Source organism: Mustela erminea, chromosome 9, assembly GCF_009829155.1.
Source record: "Mustela erminea isolate mMusErm1 chromosome 9, mMusErm1.Pri, whole genome shotgun sequence".
Lineage (NCBI taxonomy): Eukaryota > Metazoa > Chordata > Mammalia > Carnivora > Mustelidae > Mustela > Mustela erminea.
This window is the reverse complement of record NC_045622.1, coordinates 46,732,676-46,747,848: the sequence shown is the minus strand read 5'-3', so window position 1 is coordinate 46,747,848 and position 15,173 is coordinate 46,732,676. Positions and strand designations below refer to the sequence as shown.

The window sequence follows — 15,173 nt, the reverse complement described above, 5'->3', positions numbered from 1 at the left end:
GATTCAATATAAATTTATTTTATCAGTGCAGGATTGATGGACCCTTAGGTTGTTCTAGTATTCCACTATGATAAACTCTCCTACAGTAAATACCATGTAACACAAGTTGCTGGATAAAGGGTATGAGTGTTAAACTGTGACACTATTGCCAAGTTGTCTCCAAAAATTTATACTCCCACAAATAAAATATGACTGACGTTCCTCACAGTCTTATAGAATTTGCATATACTCCAAATTCTTACATTTACCATTGTGATAGATAGACAATATTATTTTTGAATTTTGCCTTTCTATAATTATGAAGTTAAGCATCTTTTTAATGTTTGCTGATTATTTGTTTTTTTTTTAAAGATTTTGTTAATTTATTTGACAGACAGAGATCACAAGTAGGCAGAGAGGCTGGCAGAGAGAGGAGGAAGCAGACTCCCCACGGAGCAGAGAGCCCGATGCGGGGCTCGATCCCAGGACTCTGGGACCACAACCTGAGGTGAAGGCAGAGGCCCTAACCCACTGAGCCACCCAGGCATCCCTATTTATGTTTCTTTTTGCATAAAATGGAAGTTTGCTTTTTTCTGTTTTCTATTTGTATAGTTTATTCTTTTATTTTTAAAGATTTATGAGAAATTTGATTATTTTAATTTTTAATATTTATATTTATTTTATATATATATTTCCATGTTATATATTTTTTATAAATAAATTTATATTTATTTTATTTTATTTTATTTTTTTAAGATTTTTTTTATTTATGAGAGAGAGAAAGAAAGAGAGAGAAAGTGTGTGGGGAGGAGGGGCAGAGGGACAGGGACAGAGTTCCATACCGACTTCATGTGGAGCTCGAAGCCCAATGTGGGATCCCATGACTGTGAGATCATGACTTGAGGGGAGTGCTATGAAGAACTAAATGCCTTAAAAACTTGTTCATCCAGCACTTATACATTAGAACATTAAAATCATTCCCATAGGAGAAAGGACCTGCCCAGAGTCATACCAGAGTTAGCATAGGGTTGGACCAGCCCCAGGCTTCCTTGTTTGGCTCAGGCTTCTTCCCACTGTAGTAGATGTACCCTACTATGGGTGTGTGTTCATTTTCCACTGGGCCAGTAATAACCAAATCTGGCTGTTATCCTGAACAATACCACATTGCCCAGATAGCTCTTGATTTTCCTCCAGATTTTAGCAAACATGTCCTCCTCCAGTCACATTTTTCAAGGTCACTTTGACTCTTATTTCCCTCCCTGAGGTTTTGGTAATCTTTGCTCGAATAACATTTTTAGGTGCATTTAAAAACAGTTTATATCATTGATATGATATTTTATTTTTTAAAACAATTTTTTAAAAGATGTATTTATTTATTTGAGAGTGAGCATGAGCAGAGGGAGGGGCAGAGGGAGAAGGAGAGGGAGACTCTTAAGCAGAGTCCCTGCTGAGCAGAGAGCTTGATGGGGGGGCCTAATCCCATGACCCTGAGATCATGACCTGAGCAGAATTCAAGAGTCGAATGCCTGACTGAAGCCCCCAGACACCCAGGGAGGGAGAGAGAGTCTTAAGCAGGCTCCACACTGAGCAAGGGGCCTGATGTGGGGCTCAGTTCCATGACTCTGAGATCACAACCTGAGCCGAAACCAAAAGGACACTTAATAGGCTGTGCTACCCAGGTGCTCTTGATGACATTTTAAAATACCAAGTGTGACAGAGCCTCAAGTATTTGTTATTTCTATTTTTCTACTTCAGCTTGAATTTTCTCTTCTTTAAGCATGAACTGGGATATTGGAGATCACCATTCTTGAGTTCGATAATTATAACCCGTTATCATTCATTGAGCCTCATGCATGTTCATACTTATTATACATATTAGTTATTAGAAAATTATTATACTTATATATTTATTATATTATTATACTCCGATATTTATACATCATCTTATAATCCTTAGGAGGCTGGGATTATTTTTCTGATTTCACAAATAAGAAAATTGAGCTCAGAGAGAATCACTAACCTACTCAAGGTTAAACAGTTGGAAGAGGTTAAGGATTTAGAACAGTCTAATTAAAACTCCTGAGCTCTTAATTCCAATGCCTACTGATCTTCCTTTAATATTCTATTCAATTCTGAAGGTCTATCCTTACAAGACTCCAGTTCAGAAGCTTGTCTCTCAAGGACCTTGAGACCAACAGAACACAGTTGGGTGTGGCTCCCTGGTCAGCTCTACCATGGCCCCAAGCAACCTGGTTTAAACAATATGACCCAGTTTATAATGATTAGATCATGCCAGGCTGAAGCAAAAAGCTTTGGGCAGACTAGAAAAATTCCATCTAGTGCTGTTTATGTATACAACCATCCCTGGATCATAGGAGAAAAAATTCTATTTGTTAGGACATCCTTTTCACAACCATGTTGGTAATCAATAGAAATTTTAGCACTTCTCCTTGATTCAAGTTAGTTGCAGGTTTTATTCAGATGCTAATGTGAAGGGAATAGTGTGCCATATCCAGAGACAACCCTTTCTCTGTTTATTTTCAAAAGATGAATATTATGTTGGCTACTTCAACCATGAGGGCCCCTAGCTTGGGGCCCCAGGGGTTATATGAGTAAATAACTCAATGTTTTCCAGAAATATTTATCTATTTCTTAGTCCTATAGAAAGGATGATATCAAGGGGCACCTTCGTGGCTCAGTCATTTAAGCGTCTGCCTTTGGCTCAGGTTATGATCCCATGGTGCTGGGATCAAGCCCCACATCGGGTTCCCTGCTCGGCAGAGTCTGCTTCTCCCTCTCCCACTCCCCCTGCTTGTGTTCCCTCTCTGCCTGTGTCTCTCTCTGTCAAATTAATAAATAAATTTTTTAAAAAGGATGATATCAAAATCAGAGCCTTTCCAGAAGTGGGGAGAGCCCATTTGTATGTATGTCTGCCTTTAAATTGACTCATCCACATAACATACTCTTATATCCTTGTCTCCCATCACGTTGACCTTTTTATTTCTCTAATTTAGGCATTTCTGCATCTTTGCACATGCAAGTCTCCCTATCTGGAACCTAATTATTCATCCCTTCCTCCCCTAGAAAACTTCTCCCAGTCAAATATTCAGTCTGAATGGACTATGGAATATGCTTACTTGTGAGCTCCTGAAGGCAGGAACTCATCTTACTGGAACTTGTGTCTCTAGCATAGGACCTGGCAAAGAGTAGGTACATGATAACTACAGAGGTGAGTGAATAAGTAAGTGGGTGGGTGGAAAATATATTCACATTATATTATTCCAGGCAAATGGTCATCTATGCTTGATGTGACACTGGCTTTATTCTGATAAACTCACTGTCTTCAGAGAAATCCACTGCACTTGGAGTTAGCTTTCATGATTAAAAAAAAAAAAAAAAGTTCTCTGCGTTGAATCTAAATCATCTTCTTGGTAGTTTCTACCTCTTGGTTCTACCTCCTCCTCCCAAGTGCTCATAGAACATTTCTTCTTTTTATTTCTTCTTTTATATGATTCTCTTTCTAACATTTGAAGACAGTTTCCTCATTTCTAGGTTAAATGGCCTCACTCCCTTCCTCATTTCTCCATATCACTCGTACCAAATGACTACTTATCTCTGTTTACGTACTTTTAGTGACAGGAAATTCTTTCCTTCTCTAGTCTGTCCTTTCCATTTTGGGATGGCTCTAATAAGTGTTATTTCTAGAATCTTGATATTATTTAATACCTGATGAGAGACTCAGCTGAATGCATGTGAAGTGAAGTATGGCATCAGGGATACTTACTAAAGGCTATTAGCCTCAAATATAAACCCATCTATAGCTAAACACCAAACTGAAATAAATTTGGTTTTTAAAAACTATCCATTTTGGTTATTTCCTCCTCCAAGTTAAGAGAGGAAGTGAACTTGAGTGACATATACCTATTATCAAGCAATTCACCATTTGGTGGAAGCACTGACAGATAAATGCACAGTTAAACAGCAGGTGGAAAACACTTAGACAGGAAAAGGCCAGAAAGTTCTGGGACAGGAAGGAAGGCTCCCTACTGAAGATATGAGGAGGTATGAGAAGGTTTTCTGGAGGAAGTGAGATCAGAAACAAGATATGAATGAGTTATCCAGGTCAGGATGGGTGGGAATGCCCGTGGAGGGCTGTAGCCCAGGAGTAGCAAGAGTATTCCAAACAGAGAGGGGAGGGACATGTGAAGGTCTCGAGGTAGGACAGGACTTGATACACCTGAAGAAAAGAAAGTAGGTGTTGGCAAATGGCAGGGCGGGGGTGGGGGTGAAGGAGAGTAGGAAGAAGGTGAGAGATGACAAGGGAGAAATGCAGGTGATGACTTGGTGATGATGGTAGTGCTGGAGGTGACGGCTGACATGCACAGAGCACTTACTCTGTGGCAGGCAAGGTTCTAAGCATTGCCTATTATCAATTCCCTTAACTCTCACAATAGTTCAATGAAGAACGCATAATAACACCCATTTTACAGAGGAGGAGGTTGAGGCACAGTCATTAAATAGATTGGCCAAGAGCCCACTAATAATAAATGGCAAAACCAGGACTTCAACTCAGGCAGTCAGAGTCTCTCTTTGCTTTGCTTGTGCTTCACGATTGTTCTTATCTTTGAAATGGTTAATAAAGCTCGATAGTGAGTCAAATTCCTAATCACTCCTAACCGTGACATATTAATGCTTTTCAAAGATCTGGCAGTGCAGGGCATGACAAGCCATATTAACAAATTTGGGAGTTTATTTTGATGCAATGGGAAACCATTTCTCAGCTGAGAATGGAGAAATATTATGTTACCATCACTCCTGTACCCTAGGAGTGCTTCCAGCTAGAGAAAATGCAGGAGGCAGGTGCAGTTGCCAGCCTTGGTAAGAGCCTCTGGTGATGAATGGATCCCTCTGAAATGCTTCTCAGAGCACAGCACTACTCTTTGTGGCTGCTTTGGTTTTCCATCCCAACTCGGGTCATTTGCCTGCTATAAAAACTGTCCCGGGAAGAATACTGGTTTAGAGTTGGAGCACCAGGATTCAAATCTTGGTCCAGCCATACCTTAACTCCAAGACCTTGGGTAAGTTACCTAACCCCTTTGAGCTTCAGTTTCTCCATTTGTAACAACGATAATGTTTATTTTGCCAGCTTCTTGTCAGGATGATCAAGGACAACACAAATAAAGCATCTGACGCTTCACACACTGAGCAGGCCACCATTGGTTGCTATTCCTCTTAGAGCGTACCTATAACCTATGAATCAGGGTTTTAAAATGGATTGTATTGGCAATAATAAAATCAAAGAACAGACTTAGTGTAAGATTGTCTTGGAATTTGAGTAGTTAAAAAAAACAAATTTAACTGGATTATTATGAAAAAAAAAATGCAAAGGGCCGACCTGGTGGGAAAGGGGGAGATAATTGGCACCAGATTTCAATTAAAACTAGTCTGTACAGAACACAGGGGACCATTTCAAGTACATTATTTCATAGTTGGGGGCCTAGTTGGTATGTGGCAGGGAGCAGCAGGGAAGAAACTGGGGCAGAATCCAAACTATTTCTACTTTATTCAGGGAGACTGGGGATAATAAGATGAGCAGATGTATTACCAGTGAATTAAATGAATGTAGAAGGGTCCAACTTTTCTCAAGAGGGAAGAAATCTATTTTCATTTTCCTAAAGTGATGTGATGTAGTAAGGTGGAAATCTGTTAACTCTGCCACTAACTTACTTGGGCCAGCCACTGAGCTGCTGTGGGAGGTGGAATGTTCTAGGCCCCATTATCTCTAGGGTCCTCTGTAATTCAAAATTTGATGATTTCCCTGGCTTAAAAATAACATCTCAAAAGTGTTTTAGAGTCAGTAGTAAACTGCTTTCCCACCTCATATTTCTTACCAAATAAGGTGGGACATAAATATAATAAAAGCTTCTCATGTATTAACTGATCCTTATCACATACTGGTGAGTGAAGCAAGAAAACTATAAATAGCCCATTTAATTCTGAACTGTGAGCAGGCTGGAATGGCTCACACAGAGCATGGAGAGAGAGAGAAAAAAATGCCAACAGAAGTGGACCTTGAATGCCAGGTTAAAAAGTTTTGTCAGTATGTGGTGGTGGTTGCAGGGGTGATACAGTGGCATACAACACAATCTGACTAGTGTTTGGGCTAGGATAACTAAGGCAAGAGTAAAAAGTCGGGGGTGAAGAACTAAGCAATGAAAAAGAGAATAACCAGATGGGAGACTGTGGTAATATGACCAATGGTTGATGACAGGGAAAGCCTAAATTAGAAAACTGAGAATGGAACCATGGGAAATGGGGCATCGGCTTGAGAGAGGAAACAGAGGTAGGTACTAGATAGCTATTCTCAAATACTTCTGGGGACTAAATAGTGTTCAAATAATATTTATAATAACGTTGAATGTTTGGAAATGGGAACTGAGAAAGGTAATCAGGGAAGTGAGGCTACCATTAGAATGCGAACACAGGGTAGAAAGTGGGTTTGGACAAGAGGATAATAATGTATTTTGTTTTGGACATGTTGAGTTTGTTTTATCTCCTGGAGCTTAGGGAAAGCTTAGAGAAAGAGTAAATGTTAATAATCAATTTAGTCTTGGAATTCCTAAGGTCAGTACCCTGATCTGACTAGCCCCAGACGTAGAAGAGTCTTGCTGTACAAAGGTTAGATTAGTTCACAACAGTGCCTGCTACATAGTAAGGACATATAATTATTAGCTATTATTAAGCCCTACCCTGACATATACAAAGATGATGACCTGGGCTAGTATAAAATTATCTCAATAAAGACTCAGCAAGGCATGGAGAAGTACTAGGGTTAGAGGTACTGAAAGGGGCAGCATGGCACTCTGGAAAGTATGGTCCTAGGAGTGAGGAGTCCTGAGTTTCAGACCCAACCTGCTGTTAGTTCATGTTACTTTGGGAAGTCTGTTTCCCGCTCTGGGGTTCAGTTTCTTCCCCTAAAAAGAAAGCCTTATGCTAAATCACTGAGGCCCCCCTCCAGTGCTTCATAAACAAATATATTCTGTGCCCAATATGTTTTTTTGTTGACAACGTGAGAAAAACAAACAGTTCATTTAGTGATAACTTTCCAAACACCCTCCAGCGTATCTCAGAATGAATGAACTATAAATTGTGTTTGAAGTGGAAATTTCTAATTAAGTTCCTTTCTCCTCCTGGAGGCTGTTGTGCTTGGTGCAGAGTGATAACATTTCTGACAGGAGCTGTATGAGAGCTCAAGACCAGAATCTACCTAGAGCAGAAGCAAAATGAAAAACTGATGTTGGATATTTACATGGCTTGGCAGTTAAAATTAACATCCCTTTTAAATTTGGTTTGGTGATGCAAAAATAAACATGTATTAAAAAAAAAAAAGAAAGAAAAAATATTTTGGTTTACCAGGACATTAACAGATGGCTGATCATTTTGAAGTCTTTAACTGAAAATAATCCAAATATATATATATATATATATAATTTTATTATATATAATGTTTATATATTTTTATTATATACATATATATTTATATACATATAAATATAATATTTATATTATATATATGATCTTATATATAGTATATAATTTTCCAAACCCAATTTAGTATAGGCTAAGACACAGCAAATAACTTAGGATTCATGTGTTTTGAGGAACAAGAATATATTGCAAGAATATATAAGCAGAAATAGTTGAAGTCTTATAACATATTATACAAATACAAGATGATACTAGTACCTCTCGCTCTGATTCTTTTCTTAACTCTAGACTTGCAAATCTGTGTGCTTACTTGACATCTCCAGTTCGATGTCTAAGATTTTTCAAATTTACCATGCTCAAAATCAAACTCTCAATTTTCTCTGGGCAATTTTACCACTTTCAGCAAATGAGTAATACGACCATCCACCACTCAAACCACTCAGCCAAGAACCTACCTGCCAACCCTCATTCTCTTTCCTTCCCACTTCCCTGTGCAATCCGTCAGCCTGTCTGTTTACTCTAGCTCCAAGCCACATGGCAAGTCTACTTTTTTCCAACTCCCCCCAGCCCCCTTGGCAAAGCCACTGCTTCTCCCAGGGATTCTGCACTAGCCCCCTGACTGGGCTTGCTGCTTTAATGCTGGACCCCCAACACCCCACCCTTTTCAATCCAACAGCCATTGGGATCTTTTCAAAATGTGTGTATATCAGACCAGATGCCCCTCCTGCTAGGGTTTTTTTTTAACATTGATTTTTGTTGTTGTTGTTGTTGTTGTACCTTACCTTGACCTTGACCCATCCTGATTCCATCTCATTCCACTCTGCCTCCCTATTTCACAGGCATGAAGGCCTTAGATCTGCTTCACCTAAACTCAATTTCCTTCCAGTAAGGGTCACTTGTTCCAGCTGTCTTTCTGATAGTGGTGCTCTTCCTTAGCAATTCTCATATTTCATCCCTTATTTTTAAAAGTCTTAGCTTATAGCCTAATAATTGATCTTTGTTGACTACCCCTTTTAAAGTAGCCCGGTAGTCTATCTTTAACATCCTTTTTCAATTTCTTCTGGAACTCAGGTCTACCTGATATTGCATTCTTATCCCAGCCACCCCAAGAAAAGCTTCCTGTAAATAGAAACTTTGTTTCATTTGACTCCATACTTCTAAGGTCTGCAATGCTATGCAGATTTTTCACTGTACTCCTTGCATTAAGAATTGATTATAATCATTAGATCACATTCTTTATTTAAATCATTAAAATCTGACCACTATTTATTGCATACTTATTATGTGCCAGGTACTGATCAGAGTCCTTTTCAGAAGGAATTTGTCCCCTAGGGGGAGAATGGTTGATTAAACGGGACTAATAAATCAGAATCCCTGAGGTCCCAACCCCAGAATCTTTATTTTTGAAAAGCTCTCTAATGACAGATGCTCTGTCAGATGTGGGCCCCTCTTGTGGAGATATAGCTCTTTGCTCTCCTATGCACTCTTGCTGGTCCTTTATTCATACATACTTGATTTTAAAATAGTCTCAAGTTGTACTTTGATGCTTTACAAACTCTGTGGCCCTTTGGGACTCTATCACCAATGAGGACTTAGGTGATAGGAGAATGGCTCTGGAACCTCCTATAAGATATACTTTGGGAGGGAACACATGAACATGACAACAGTGACCCATACAAGCCACACCAGACCCATTCTCTTCATTCCAGGCTTCTGTCTGCCACACTGCACTTCCGGCATGGGTATCCACTGACACTAGTGTCTCTCAGAGCCACATAAAGCTGTAGGTATCATGGCAGAAGTATCCTTGAAGCTCCCATTCCTTGTCTCAATGCCTTTGAAAACATGGAATCACTCACTTGCATATCACCCAAGCCCCCAAACTGCTCAGGCAAAAGGTAAAACTCAGGGATCGGCTTTGCATCTCACCCTCTAAGCCCTCTATTCTGGGAAGGCATGTGTGTGCTTTCAGGCCAATGGATTCCCTTAGGTTAATGTCAGACTTACAGCTGAGGTGTTTCCTTGATGGATGGTGGTAATAAAAGCGACCTTCCGAGTTTGCTCAGCATGTTCTCCTTTGTGAAACCAGTGGACTGACTGCAAATGCTGTTATTTTTTTTTTAAACTTAGTTTTCTGTGGTTTCCGGGTTTCTGATATGAAACTATGGCTAAATCTAATCTACCATTAAAAACACCATCAACAGGGAGTTGATTAAATAAATTATTATGGAATATGATGTAGCCATTAAAAACAAAGGCATACATGCCTAATATTCTCATATCAACAAATAGCTGTGAAATAATGCTAAGTTAAAGAACAAGTTAAAAATGATATATATATAGATAACCCTGCTTATTAAAAGAAAAATAAAGAAGGGAGGAAGGTTGGGAAAAGGATGTATTATCTCACAGAAAATGCCTGAAAGTCTACAAAACCAAATGCTAAGAGAGGCTGTGGAGGGCTGTAGTCTTGAGGCTGTGGTGGTTGGAGGTAATGCTCAAGAGGAGAGATGGGGTTACATTTCATTTTATAGCCTTTAGTGGCTCCTGAATAATTTTTAAGTAAACATGTATTGTCATATAAGAGTTTTAAAAGTTATATTAGAAAAGTTTTAACAATTGAATTTGAGGTTTGTGTTACTTTGACAGTAAAAAAACCAAACCAAAACAAAAGGGGCTGCCAAGGCACATGCAAAACACAGTGATGTCTATAGAAAAAGTGAAATATTTGTAATCAAATATTCATATGTTACATCAAGTCATTGAGCAGATTGTCTCTGAGCATCTTCTTTGTGGTCGTCATCGCACTAAATGTTGGGAACGTACTGGTGAAGACAGGAATGGCTCTGTCCTCAGTGGCTTGGAACCGAACAGCAGTTCTCAATGGGGTATAGAAATGTGGAGGGGGGATATTCTTTGTTCTTAAAATATCAGAGTCTGGGGTGAGGTTTAGCATTAATTGTGAAAGGCTCAGATATGGTAAGTGTTCTGCAAAGTGTGGTACAGGCATACACAGTGAAAATCGGTCCTACCAGAAATGCAGTAGCATCTGCAGTAAGAAATACTGGATCAGAGAAATGTGTTAATTCCCAGTGAACCTTAATGGGATTATAGTGTAGGTGAAAGAGGTTCTCTGTTCCTTTCTCCCACCCCAACCTGTATGCATGACCTTAATCATAAGCATTTAAAATCACTTTTAAAGGAAGAAAAAAAACCTTGCCATACCTGTCAAATAGCCCATTTCTAAAGCACTTAAAGGCCTTCAAGAGGAATAAGATGCTAATACAATTATCTTGGTCAAAAACCATTAATGTAAAACTCAAATTCTGGCCACTGCTGTAGGACCACTTAATGCTGGTTTCACTACCATTCCTCAGGATGATGACATTCTTTTGTGTTTGGGTTTAGGTGTGTCTTGGCATCTGACTGTTGTCCACAATTACACTGTAGCATTTCTCGTACTTAGTCCTTACCTAAAAATTAGGTTATCATCTCACTGCCTAAAAACTCTCAGGATACAGGTTTTCTGAGTTCAGGCAAACAGTGTCAAGGACTCCTGAATCCTCTCTCCAATTGTTTCAGCGTCAGATGAAGGGGAGGAGATCTGAACAGGCACGAATGCTGAAAATCGAATTGTACTTAAGACTCTTGCTGAGAAATGATATTCATCTACTGTCCCTTCAAAATATCTTTTACTTTTCTTTTTTTTCCTAATTTACTACTATCCCTAAGTCTCAATCTAGACTATTGTAATAGAACCCCTCCCAACAATTTATTTTTGAAGAATTTCAACTACAGAAAGAAATTAAAAACTATAAAAATTAAAAAATTAAAATAAAAATAAAATTAAAAAAATTAAAGAACTATACTAAAAATTCAGACATTTTCATCAAGATCCAACAGTTGTTAATATTTTGGCATATTTATTCTCTCTCCCTTTCTCTGCCCTCTCTCAAAAGAGACACACACATAAATATACACACTTGTTCTTTTAGAACCCTCTGAAATATGTGACAGATATCATGTCCTTTCCAAACCTAACATATCAGCAAGGCATCTCTCAGTATAAATATATATTCTACGTACACACAGTATCATTATTAAATCAAAAAAGGTAACAGTAATTCTATACCATCCAATATACTATACCTATTCAAATTTTCTCAGCTGCCCTCAAAATGTCTTCTATAGATTTTTTTTCAATCCAGGATTGAATCAAGGTTTACTTATTGTGTTTCGTTGTTATATCTCTACTCACTATTAACCTAAAAAACTACCTTCTTTTTCTTTTATGACATTGAGTTTCTTTTCTTCCTTTCTCTCTAAGCATTCAAGCTAGATACTTACAGACTGCTCTACATTCTGGTTTTGTCTAATTGTTTCTCCCTTATCAGAATCAGGTCAAACATTTTTAGCAAAATCTAGTGAGTAACATTGTATGCTTCTTACTGGATCACATTAGGAAGATTATAAATGTGAAGTTGTCTCACTATTGGTGATACTAAGTTTGGTCACTTTGGTAAGGACCACCAGATCTCCCCATTCCAAAGGCACCTTCAGAATGATACCTTTGTAAATAACAAATCTGTGGGGTAATTTTTAGAGATCATATGACTATCCTTTTTTCCCAATAAGATGAAAATATTCATCTCAATATTTTTTTAGTATTTCTTGACTAAGCTTCCCTAAAACAATTATGCTACTTAGGATTGGAAATTGGTGATTTTCTACTTCTCTATTTTTTTTTTAAGATCTTATTTATTTATTTGACAGAGAGCACAAGCCAGGAGATAGAGGGAGAGGGAGAAGCAGGCTCTCCTTCTGAGCGGGAGCCTGATGCAGGGCTCAATCTGGACCCTGGAATCATGACTCAAGCTGAAGGCAGCCCCTTATCCAACTGAGCCACTCAAGCACCCCTACTTCCCTATTTTTAAAAATTATTTATTTATTATTTGAGGAGAGAGAGAGCAAAAGCATGGGGAAGTAGAGGGGGAAGCAGGCTCCTCACTGGACAGGGAGCCTGATGGGACTGGATCCCAGGACCCTGAGATTGTGACCTGAGCCAAAGGCAGATGCTCAAATGAGTGAGCCACCCAGGACCTCCTACTTCTCTATTTCTGCTAGAATCATTAGCTGGTATTCTTCTGTGCAAAAGAACTTCTTTTTATTCTCTCTTTCTCTCTTTATAACTATGGACTCATGTTTCTGTTTTTATTTTTCAAGACACAATCTATTATGGTGCAGAAGACTTTTTTTTTTTTTTTTTTAAGATTTATTCACCTTATTTTAGAGAGCAGGGAGGGGCAGAAGGAGAAGGAGAGAGAGTCCCAAGCAGACTCCAGTCTGAGCACAGAGCCCACTGTGGGGCTCGATCTCATGATCCCACCTGACCTGAGACTAACAAGAGTCAGATGCCCAACTGACAGGGCCACCCAGGCACCCCTGTGTAGTAGACCTCTAATTGACCTACAAACCTTCCTCTAAACTCTGTCTCTCTCTCTCTCTCCCCCTTCTCCTTCTGTTTTCTCCACACCTACCATGTTGACAGCCATCTTGTATATCATGGACAGTCTACTTGTCTACTTGTTCAGCTTTTCACATTTTACACATGAAGCAGATGCTTATATGTTCCTCAACGCTTGTAGGTTATGTGAAAATTCTATATTTTCCTTTTTAAGGCCTTGCATAATCTGGCCTTTATTATACCTCTCTCTAGTCTCATAAGACCATAGACAACTCTGATGAGAGCTGATCATGTCAATCCTTCCATTTCACAGGTAAGGAAACTGAGGCCCAGGAAAGGAAATCACTTGAAGGGCCACTCTGTGGCAGAGACCAGATGAGAACGCTAGTGTTAGTTCCTCTATATTATTATATACCTCCCCTCCCAAGCAAACCCTCTGCTGCAACCAGAAGCTTCCTGCACAGCCCTATCTCAATGCCATTCCTTATGGACATTTTCCTCCCTGTCCTGCTTCTTGTTCCCTAGGATTACCTGAAGTCTGGATCTTCCTTCATGTCCACAACAAGTTCTACTTTCTTGGGCCTCCTATTAATAGTCTGTACCACTCATTTGGCCACTAGCTTCACAACCTGGCAGCATTACATGGATTTTTGTCCCCTTATAGTGCTTTACTATTTATTTGAGGTATAGAATTCAAGTGCATTTTATTTTATTTTTTTAAGATTTTATTTATTTATTTGACTGGGAGAGACACAGCAAGAGAGGGAACACAAGCAGAGAGAGAGGGAGAAGCAGGCTCCCTGCCGAGCAGAGAGCCTGATGCAGGTCTCAATCCCAGGGCCCTGGGATCATGATCTGAGCCAAAGTTAGATGCTTAACAACTGAGCCACGCAGGCACCCCTCAAGTTCATTTTAAATAATTAAAATAATGTAGAAAAAGGGCAAGGAAATTAAATATCTTTTTTCTACTCTAACTTTCAGGTAACCACTGATAATAAATTGAATATATAACTTCTATACATTTCCCCCACACACATATAAATAATATCCCCAGCTATAGTCCTGATGTCTAGAATAGTACCTGATAATGTCAGTGACTGAACATACATAGCTGGAAAAATACATATATTTACTTCCTATGTAGTTACCATTTTCAAAAATAGATCACACAACACAGTGCTATGTAATTGGCTCTCTTTTTCCATCTGAATTATTTTTTTATGGATCAGTGTCATCAACTAGACTGTAAGCCCTATGAGGGCAGTACCAGCCAATGTGTTACTTCTCTTGTATTCCCAGGATGTGGCACAAACTTCCTTCCTCATAAATTATTTAGAGTGGTTACAACTACATGCGCCTCATGAATCTCTTCTACTCTGAAGAGGTCTTAAGGGTTCGCAAAGACTCCTGTTCCTCTAAAGAAGCATCATTAACCAGCTCACCAAGAATTTAGTGGCCAGCTCCATTGGCTAATAAGGAAGAGGAAAGTGAAGACAGGAGAGCTACTGGAGACAGGAAAGTGAAGACAGGAGAGCTACAGGATGATGACAAAGAGGCAGTCAGCTTTCTTTAAGATGGGAGGATTTCTGTGCTGGAGCGGCCATCTTGAATATGGCCTCTTTGGGTCACACACATAGATCACACAGCATAGAGCCTTATCTCTAATGGTCAATGATCTTCTGAAAAGTTTCTTTCTGGTCACCGGAAGAACCAGAGGAAGCAAGAGATAGAGTTCAAAACTCTTCTGAAAGGACAAACTCCATAAAATCTAAAGCGCGAGGAAGAACGGCATCCTCCGGAATTCTCTCTCTGTCGTCACTTCCTTTGTTCTCTCCAGTAATGCATCAGGACTTCATAAAAACAGCCAAGGCTGTGTGAAGTCTTTTACCATCAGTCCCAAGTGAATATTGTAAACACCAGAAAATTTTCCATTTACACAGTCAGAGAGGTATTTTCAGTCATTTAAATTTTTCTAATTACTAACCAATTCCCTCCTTCCAGGCCTCCCAATTTAGCTCACAGAATGTTGCTCCCCACAGAAAACAACTCCCCAGCGGAGTGAGTTTCCATGGTTAGTTGCCAGAGCTGTGGATGTGAACAAAGCCAAAAAGCCACTTTCCCTTCGAAAAACATCAAGAAATCAGGTTCCACTGCCATGGTTTGGTTCCTAGCACAAAGTAAATGCTCAGTAAGCAATGGGAAGGATGGAAAGAAAATTGAGAACAGGGAAGAAAGGAGAGAG

General features: G+C 39.2%; 1 protein-coding gene across 12 annotated transcripts in view; it reads right to left on the bottom strand.

Annotated features, from left to right (window-relative positions):
• DLG2 (discs large MAGUK scaffold protein 2) overlaps nucleotides 1-15,173 on the bottom strand; it is a 2,075,147-nt gene that overhangs the window by 310,482 nt on the left and 1,749,492 nt on the right. The window lies entirely within an intron of this gene.